The following is an 8,861-nucleotide window of genomic DNA, read 5'->3' as shown; positions in this document are numbered from 1 at the left end:
TCAAGGACCACATTCGCTTAAAGACCAACTGAAACTTTATGTACCTTCAAGACAGCTCCGTTCCTCCTCCTTGCATCAACTAGTTATCCCACGATCAAAGAAAGTTTCCTGGGGTGACCGTCGCTTCACAGTGGCTGCCCCCAAACTTTGGAACACCCTCCCGCACAATATCAGGACGAGCTCGTCCCTTTATCAATTCCGGAAACTCTTAAAAACATGGTTATTTAACCAATGAGCCTCTTGCAACGAGTGTGTAATGGTGGAATTACTAGCGCCAAGACGCCCTAGGGTATTCGCTGCGCTGTATAAATTTCAACAAATAAATAAATAAATCACAGAACAACAAATGTCCTGCCAACGCCTTTCCCGCCACCATAGAACACGCCGATTCGCTATTGCCCCACACAGAACAAAGCCCCTTGTACCCGCAAGCCTACGAACAAGAATACAGGGTATAAGACATTCCAACATCGTGTAGAGATACAAAGGGGCCTAGGGTCCATATTAGGCCTACAACAGTCAGCAAGGGATCATTCGGTCCACTCCTCTCTAGTAGACAACTCCTGGTACAGGGACATGACAGCAGTAGGGAAAACAGTAACAAATGAGTCTTGCTACGTATGTTCCTACACCCCCCATGCAGTAGGTGCTGACAGACTAATTTTTCCCAAGGAAGTCCCACCACGCATAGCCATGTGCCTTCTGCATTTATACCTCTGCCGGATAAAAGGGTAGATTCGGGTCCTTTCAGCTCAAATGACGTTTGCACTTGTAAACACCACTACATGGGATTACACTTACACTGTGCACATGGTTGTCACCGACCCGGCTAAACTCGAGGCGGAGTTCAAGAAAATGCGAAGGATAGGTGTAGATGACATGGATTGGCAGGAACGTGCCATTAAAAAACGTGGATATATAACAAATGACGTACCACGGGCAGGATGCGATGTATCATATAAACACCCCCCAGGCCCATGCCCATGCCAGAATAGGACAATGCTACGCCTCATAGCGCAGGTCTTCCTTAACGACAAATGGCAGACCCCCGGAAGGTTTTGGTGTAAGGCAGCAGCTTTAGGACCTCCTTGGGCTGGAGAGACGGAATGGGAAGAAAATATTGACTGGGATGTTGAGAATAATTGTGATCACATATGGGCTCAGGAGAGCGGAAGGTATACCTGGGATGGGGAAGGAATGTCTGAACCTCAGAAAGCATTTAAACTAAAAAACCCTTCTCTTTGTTTCATAGGTAATGGTTCCGTGTCTGTTGGGCGTAAGACAGATTGCAACACAACTATCTTCAATTTTGATTTGCAGTTCGGCACCTCCACCTTGATGGACTACTACTGGGCTTGCGGAGAACGCCTCTATCTCCAACTACCTCCTCAGTGGCTCAGACTGTGCTCTTTGGTGACTCTGCATGAAGTACACCTGGTTGTGCCGGCATCGATTGCTTCCCACATACTGTCACACCCAATTATTATTATTATTATTATTAAAAGGCTCTTCTATAGCGCATGGCCACTCGGGAGCATCCCAGCGCTTAAGACTAACCAAGCGGAGATGAATTAAAAATAGAGAACCATTATAACTAGTTTTTTGGAAACAGAAGAGTTTTTAACTTTTTCCGAAAGACAAGGAGGTTAGGCTCTTGGCGAAGAGGTGGAGGAAGAGCATTCCACAGCCCAGCCGCGTTGTGCGAGAACAGGCGACCTCCTGTGCGGGATCTCCTGATCCTAGGCACTGTCAGCAAGTTTTGTTGGTTCGAGCGAAGATTCCTGGTAGGGTTGTAAGGTCTGATCATATCCTCTAGAATGGGGGGGCCACTCCCATAGAGTGTTTTATGGACCGTGCAGAGGGTCTTAAAATAGATTCGCTCCTTTATGGGGAGCCAATGCAAGGTGCGGAGTGCGGGCCTGGCTGATGTACGATGGCTCGTGCCCGTGAGTAGCCGTGCTGCGGAATTCTGGACAACCTGAAGTTGCCGAATAACCGACACGGGGGCTCCAAGATAGAGCGCATTTCCATAATCCAGCCTGGATAGAACAAGGGACTGGACAATGGTTTTCTTTGCTGCCTCGGGTAACTGAGGAAGGATTTTCCGGATTGTTTTCAGCAGTCCGAAGCAGGTGGCTACTGTTTTCCTTGCCTGGGTCTTAAATGACAACTCTGCGTCCAACCAAAAGCCGAGACTCTTTATCTCGGTCTTTGGAGTGGGTCCTGGACCCATACAGGAGGGCCAGCCCAATGACAGATGATGTTACATTCCTCCACTGACACCGGCGAACAGCTGAGTACTTCGCAACAGAGGCCCTTGGTAACGTTCCAGAAGAATTCCGCCTCTTCAACGAGGCCCAGCTTTTCTTCGGAGGGGCAGTTCCAATGTTCCAAACTCAGGCTAATGCTCGCTGGCTGGAAGTGAGGCGCTATGAGGTCATGAAGGCCATCAACAGCACTAGGGACGGACTGAATGCAATTAGGGAAGAACAGCGCTCCTTAAGACTGATGGTTCTGGAGCATCGCTACTTCCTGGACATGCTAACTGCCAAAGATGGTGGTTTGTGCCATAGAATCGGAAAATCCTGCTGCACGTTCATACCAGGAAACAATGAGGATAAAGGTTCAATATCAAGGGCCTTTGAGAAGTTGACCAACCTGGGAAAGGAAATGGAAGGAGGTGCCCCTGCGGACTTTATTCCAACAGACTGGTTCGATTTTGGCTGGATGCCCTCATGGCTTACAGCAATACTGAAATTAGTGATACCCATAGTTGGGATTATGTTGCTTCTGTGTTGCGCCTTTCAGATAGGGAGTCACTGTATTAAGAGGTTAAGTACCAAAGCTGTAGGGATGAACTACGTGGACACAGGGATTTACCAGGTAGCAAAATACGAAGATATGGATCGAGTCCCTGGGGATGGGACTGGGGGACAATTAGAAATGAGCGAGTTAGCAGCACCAGGCACTCACTACGGCATACCATCAGCTCCCCCACTTCCCCCAGGTAGAGACACACTGAACAAGAGCCCTGCAGCAGCCCAAAATGAATGTCTGCTCAATGAATCAAGTGCAGATTATGCCAGATTATGCCAAAATACTAGTTAAACAAGATGTAGATAAAGACAAGCAACGAGGCCCACTCCAAGGCAGCTTTAAGTGCTATGTTAACGACATGCCCTGGATACAACCACTAACTGAAGGGTCACCGAGATACTCAGTTAGGAGTATGTTCATAAATGAACAAGAACAGGGAGATGATGAAGGGTCAGGATCACGTTCTACCATCTGATTTCCAAAAAAGAGCATTCTTTATCGACCTTGGTAGCATGAAGGTCCTATATGGCCCCACCAGAAAGAATCTGAAAACATGCTTAAAATCTCTCACTTTTTGCCATGTATAATCAGCAAATGAAATCCCACAGATTCCTTGAATTCCGGGTTTATAGGACCAAGCCAAAGGCAAAAGGATACCGCCTTATGTTAACAAAATCCACTGGGCCTAAATAATGTTAAACGTGCATTTCTGATGTGTTGAACACAGCGAGGTAAACTTGAGCAACCCTGGAAAAGTACAGTAGCCTTTCACAAGCACCATTTCAAGACACCCCACACTTGCACGTACACAAAGTCAGCTGGTACAGAATTTTACATCTTGCTCCATTGTTTTGAAAGATAAGCTTGCTCAAATTAAAACCACAATGACTTGTGATATTTAGCACATGACCCAAGTTTCACTCCCACATCTACTTTTTTAGAGAGATGTTCGTGATCAGATGACTATTTGTTTATATGTTGTGGTCAAAACCTGACCGTTTGTTTATATGCTGTGGCCAACCATGACCGTTTGTTTATATCTTGGGGTCAAACATGGCCAACCATCGATCAAACCACTTGACAGGTTCCGTGTTCTTGGACCTGCGGTTGGCCACCTTAAACCAAAAATGCATCTGCAAAGACGTCAGAATAGAACCTTGGTTCCCTTTTTCCAGGTATATTAAACCCAGTATGTCAAATTTGAAGCCAGAACTTGCTGTTGTATCCCTTATGAGAGTGAGTTCTCCGGCCGGCCGTTTATCTGATTTGGGACTGTCAAGCCTACTCTATCAGGTGATGTCCTCCCAAGCAAGATAATGTCTTTGCCTTTTTAAATCTCTGACTATTTTCGGTATTTTTGATCCACACCAAATTCCTTGCATTTAAAGTTTCTTTAAATAACTAGATCCTGTTTGGCAAGCCTCCCTAGTTAGGTGCCCCCTGGCACTGAATTTCTAGAGAAATGTGTCTTTCCATTCCTTAAGTATTTTCAATTGTGCCTCTTTAATAATGCTGGCCCCTCACATTCTGGGTCTCTTTAAAAATGCTTAACCTGCATAAGTAGTTCTCTTCAGGAAGGCTTGTCTCAAGTTCCCTGTATTTTCATAGAATGCCTACTGTGTCTTTCTGAGTCTCTAGCGAATTCAAATGTGATATTTAATAAGACCCACACTTCAGCCTGCCTTATAGTTCTAATCAGGAAGGCTTGTTTCCAGGCACTAGAATTTTATGACAAATGTACTCTATGACTTTGGATATCTAGCCGTTTTCCATTATGCCTTTTTAATAGATACTCATTTCAGCTTGCCTTGCAACATTTATCAGCATTTTGTCATCCAGCAGTTGCCCCCGACAGAGTGAAGTCGGGTTTTCTTGAATGGCTTTTTACTTAACAGTATGAAATTATATGCATTCATTGCTTTGCTAAAAATACGCATTTATTGGTCCACTTGTGAAATAATAATAAACGTGCCACTTCAACATGATTTTTCGTCAGCTCACCTCATTGTTCCTTGTTTCTTAGTAAAGTGTCGTGCCGGTGGCCTGTGCCTCACAGTTGACGTGATCACACCCAAAAGGGGCTTCGGCTCCCCTTTATCAAGGACCTGGTGCCAGCCAACGAAATCCCTCAGTGTCACAGGAACGCCGCTGAGAAGAAGACCAAGATTGTACGTGCTGAACACACTGTTGGACTCGACTTGTCTCCTAAAGGAACACCACCAGGCCAGAACTGCATAGGTGACCTGTGCAGACCGACTCCCTTGAGGAAAAGCATAACGCATCTTTGCGGCCACACTTCTCATACAAAACTTTTGCCTCAGATAACAGATACTGACTCTAACATTACTATCTAAAGGATCGGACTAAAAATGCAAGCTCTACTACACCATGAGTATTCCATGTTACATGGGCGGGGGTAGAGGTGCTTAACCAGGAACCCTACCTATTACGGGGTGGGCGACAAGCACTCTGCCTTGTTGGGGTGTGGAATGTTGGAATTCCACTAGTAGGGGAGCAGGGAGGGAAGTAAGGGGAGGTAGTTGGGGTTCTTTATGTTATAGTTATGTTTACACAGAGCGTCTACACGAACTCAATTCTACTAGGTTCCAGCACTGAACGGCAAACCCGCACTTTAAGAAAAATATATATATATATTTCTTGTCAATTCAGCAGCAGTACATTACAAAAACAAAGCATTGTACACATGCGCGACCCAAAAAGGTTACATAACATTCTTCAAATTAAGTCATACATCACTGTTTACATTGCATCTATGCATAATTAATTAAATGACCTCCCTGGGAATGTCTTGTGCATTTGTTTTGCTACTGTTTAATACTCCACATGGTGACCATTTCTTCTCATTCGAAAAGTCCCTGCCCCCCCAAACAGTTTCGGGTGTGACATAGTTGAGAAAATGCCCCTATGGTGTACCTGTGTCTCCTTGCGCTGATTGCAGGTACTGCACTAGTGGGTCCCAGAAGTCTCTGGGTCTCGAGGCCTGTGGTATGTCTTCTGGGTATGCCTCCAGTGTCTCTCTGCAGTAGGTCATATCAGCGATCCAGTCTTTCAGCCTTGGGGGTCTCTTGCTCCCGCAGCGCATTGCTATGCGCCGTTTGGCAAGTAGAAGTGCAACTGCCAGGAATTTCCTTCCTGTAGCTAACTTGAGTTTGCGTAGTCCCAGTATACATACCAAATGGGGGTTTGGAATCTGATCTGACAGATGTGAGCGTAGTTGTGATGTCTTGCCAGTATGCGTAAAGTTGCGGACATGCCCACGACATATGTAAGAAATCCGCATTCTGCATCCTACATCTCCGACATCTAGCATCTTCCCTAAGTCCAAATTTGTGTAGTTTAGCCGGGGTGTAATAAATTTGATGCATGAACTTAAAATGAATGATGCGTAAGTTACAGTTTGATGTAAGAAGTCGGAGTTGTGTGCAGCTATATTGCCAGTCCTGATCGTCTATTGTTTCGCCAGTGTCTAATTCCCATCTGCGAAGTGCAGTGTTGGGTCCTCTTACCGGTTCCTCCTGTGTAGCGTTATGGAGGCGCGTTACTAAGTTAGTTCTTGTAGGTGCTGTCAAGAGTGTTTCTAGTACATGCAGTTGCGTGGGTTCGTCTGGGAAAGAGTCATAAAGTCCCCTAGTTGCCATATGCAATCGGAAATAAGCGAACTTCTTCAATGGCGCAAAGGGATGGATCCTCTGATGGAATAAAATGATTTTGTAGGAACATGTTGCCTGTACTGCACTGCAGCGGGTGAGCATAGCGAGCGAGCCTGAACAACCCTATGGGTCGTTCGGGCGGGTTCTCCCCATGAGAGAACTATTGAAAAAAAGAGTGGCTAAATGGTGCATTTTCAAGCAAATTTGAGGATGCAGGAAGGTTAATAAAGTAATATGATTGAATTATTTATCATTTAAGGAATTGCCCATTTTTATGAGCTATAGAGGACAATCTTTGCATTTGCTGATGTTATCATTTGCCCATATTAACTTTTGAACACACAGATACACTTGTAATGGTTTCAACTATAAAATAAATACATTCATCATGCAAGAAACGCCAGTACAACAGTGACTTCACTACAACACGCTGAATCTGTTTTAGGTGACACCGTTGCATAGCAGGAAGTCCACAATACAGACCGTGACTTCAGTGAAAGCACAATTAAATGTTAAACCTATTATAGTGCAACTTTCGAGCCACGTCTCTCGTCAATGAATAGTGAGGTGTGCATGTAGTTAAACCACATATTTATAAAGTATTTACACATTCATTCACTTGTATTACATGGATATAAAGTTAATAAATTCCAATTTCAAGAATCGAACATAAAGGCCAGGGAAGACATGCACATGGCCTCGGACTGAACAGCTTTAAGTAGTAACGTCACGTGTGATGCAATGTATAATCAGGGCCAACTGAATTACGCAGCAGGGAAGGGACAAATTATGCTGAATCCTGGAGAGTTTTAGGCCCAAGCCATGGTGTATCCGATTAAAAGGTGATTCGTATTAATAGCGCTCGCTCCAAAATGCAGCACGCTGTTCTCTGAGAAGCCAGAGTTCGCTGACGTTTGGAATGAATAAAAGAACTATTCACACCCATGGAGGAATGAAATCCACTAAGTGAAGAAAAAATCTGAGTCCTATAATCGGTCACCCACCTAGGAGTACCCCACTTACCTCTCTTTCGTTACTATAGTTTCCTTCCTTCAGATTCAGCTGTAAACCATCTCTTCTTGTATAGAGCGGCGTCTTTATTCACAGTTTGCCAGCAATGTCAAGCCCACAGTTCAGTGGTCTGCACACAGCGCCCCCTTAGATATTGGAAATTTCGATGCTAGTTGGTACTTTCAAACAAAGGGCTGGAATGAAAGGTGTGCTGACTGCTGAGTACTTGTATTTGACCTGGGTTTATAACGCGCCCCTGCTGTAAGGTCCACTTTTCGGATTGTGAGACCTCAGGTGTTTATTTTAGACTGAAGGTCTCTTTAAGCGAGGATGGGAGCCTGCCCTTCTTTTATTTAAAAACAGCGGATAGCAGTAAAAAAGCTGTGCTACTGGCTGCCTCCATACATTACGAGGCTGCCAGAGAGGTATCCAAGATGAAACCCCCAATACCCGCCTCCCGGTATTCCCACACCCGGAAAAGCTCTGTCGAATGGGCCAAGGGGCTGCTGGCTTATCACTGTCCTTGCACAAGGACCCGACCTGCCACCCCTCACCCTCACACACAATATTGCCTTCAAACCTCCTTTTCGCCCGCATTCCACCTCTTGTCCCTCCACTCATATTTAACAGGTACTCACTCACAACAGGAGGCATTCCTGAATTGATTTGTCCTGTGAAATCAGACCTAAACATGTGGAAAAGCTTGCGGTATTCGCTGGAACCCATGGAGATAGAGCCTGTATTGCTAATTCCATCTGCAAAGGCACTACCCCCCCCCCCAATAAGTGAACTGCACAAGAAACATGGCGCATTTAACTCTTCCTCAACTGTAGTGAAAGTGAGCTTCAAAGATTACAAATAGAGGTTTTAATTCATGGGTAAACCAGTTGTGCCATGGGCCCCAATTGTCGCGCCTCTTAACATCCCATGTACCCGCTGGTCTCCCAGACAGTGCCCTGCGGTTTACCCCAGACCGTTTTCATCTCTCTACTAATTACCCCAACAGCGCTCTCTACTAATTTATTTTGAAATGTTTGTACAATTCACTTTTAATAAATTAAAATGTGTGCTAGAATAAAACATGACATCCTAAGGCCTTTCATTTCACACTTATTTTACAGCAAGTTAGAGAGTTCACTTTACAAAATTCTCGAACTTTGTAGTTGGAGAAAGAAAAGTAGTTGCAGACGTAAACTGACTTTTGAGTGCTGTCTCTGAACACAGAATAAATGTGACAAGATTTGAAGGCATCTTTAACGCTCCTTCACTTTGAGAGTGAACAGAAAACCGGTTTGTCAGCTTGCCAGAGGGGGTGAGTAAGCCCTAAATATAGCTCACCCTTATAAAATCTGACTCGCCATA

This window comes from Lissotriton helveticus, chromosome 8, assembly GCF_964261635.1.
Source record: "Lissotriton helveticus chromosome 8, aLisHel1.1, whole genome shotgun sequence".
Classification (NCBI taxonomy): Eukaryota; Metazoa; Chordata; class Amphibia; order Caudata; family Salamandridae; genus Lissotriton; species Lissotriton helveticus.
Note: the sequence above shows the minus strand (reverse complement) of the source record.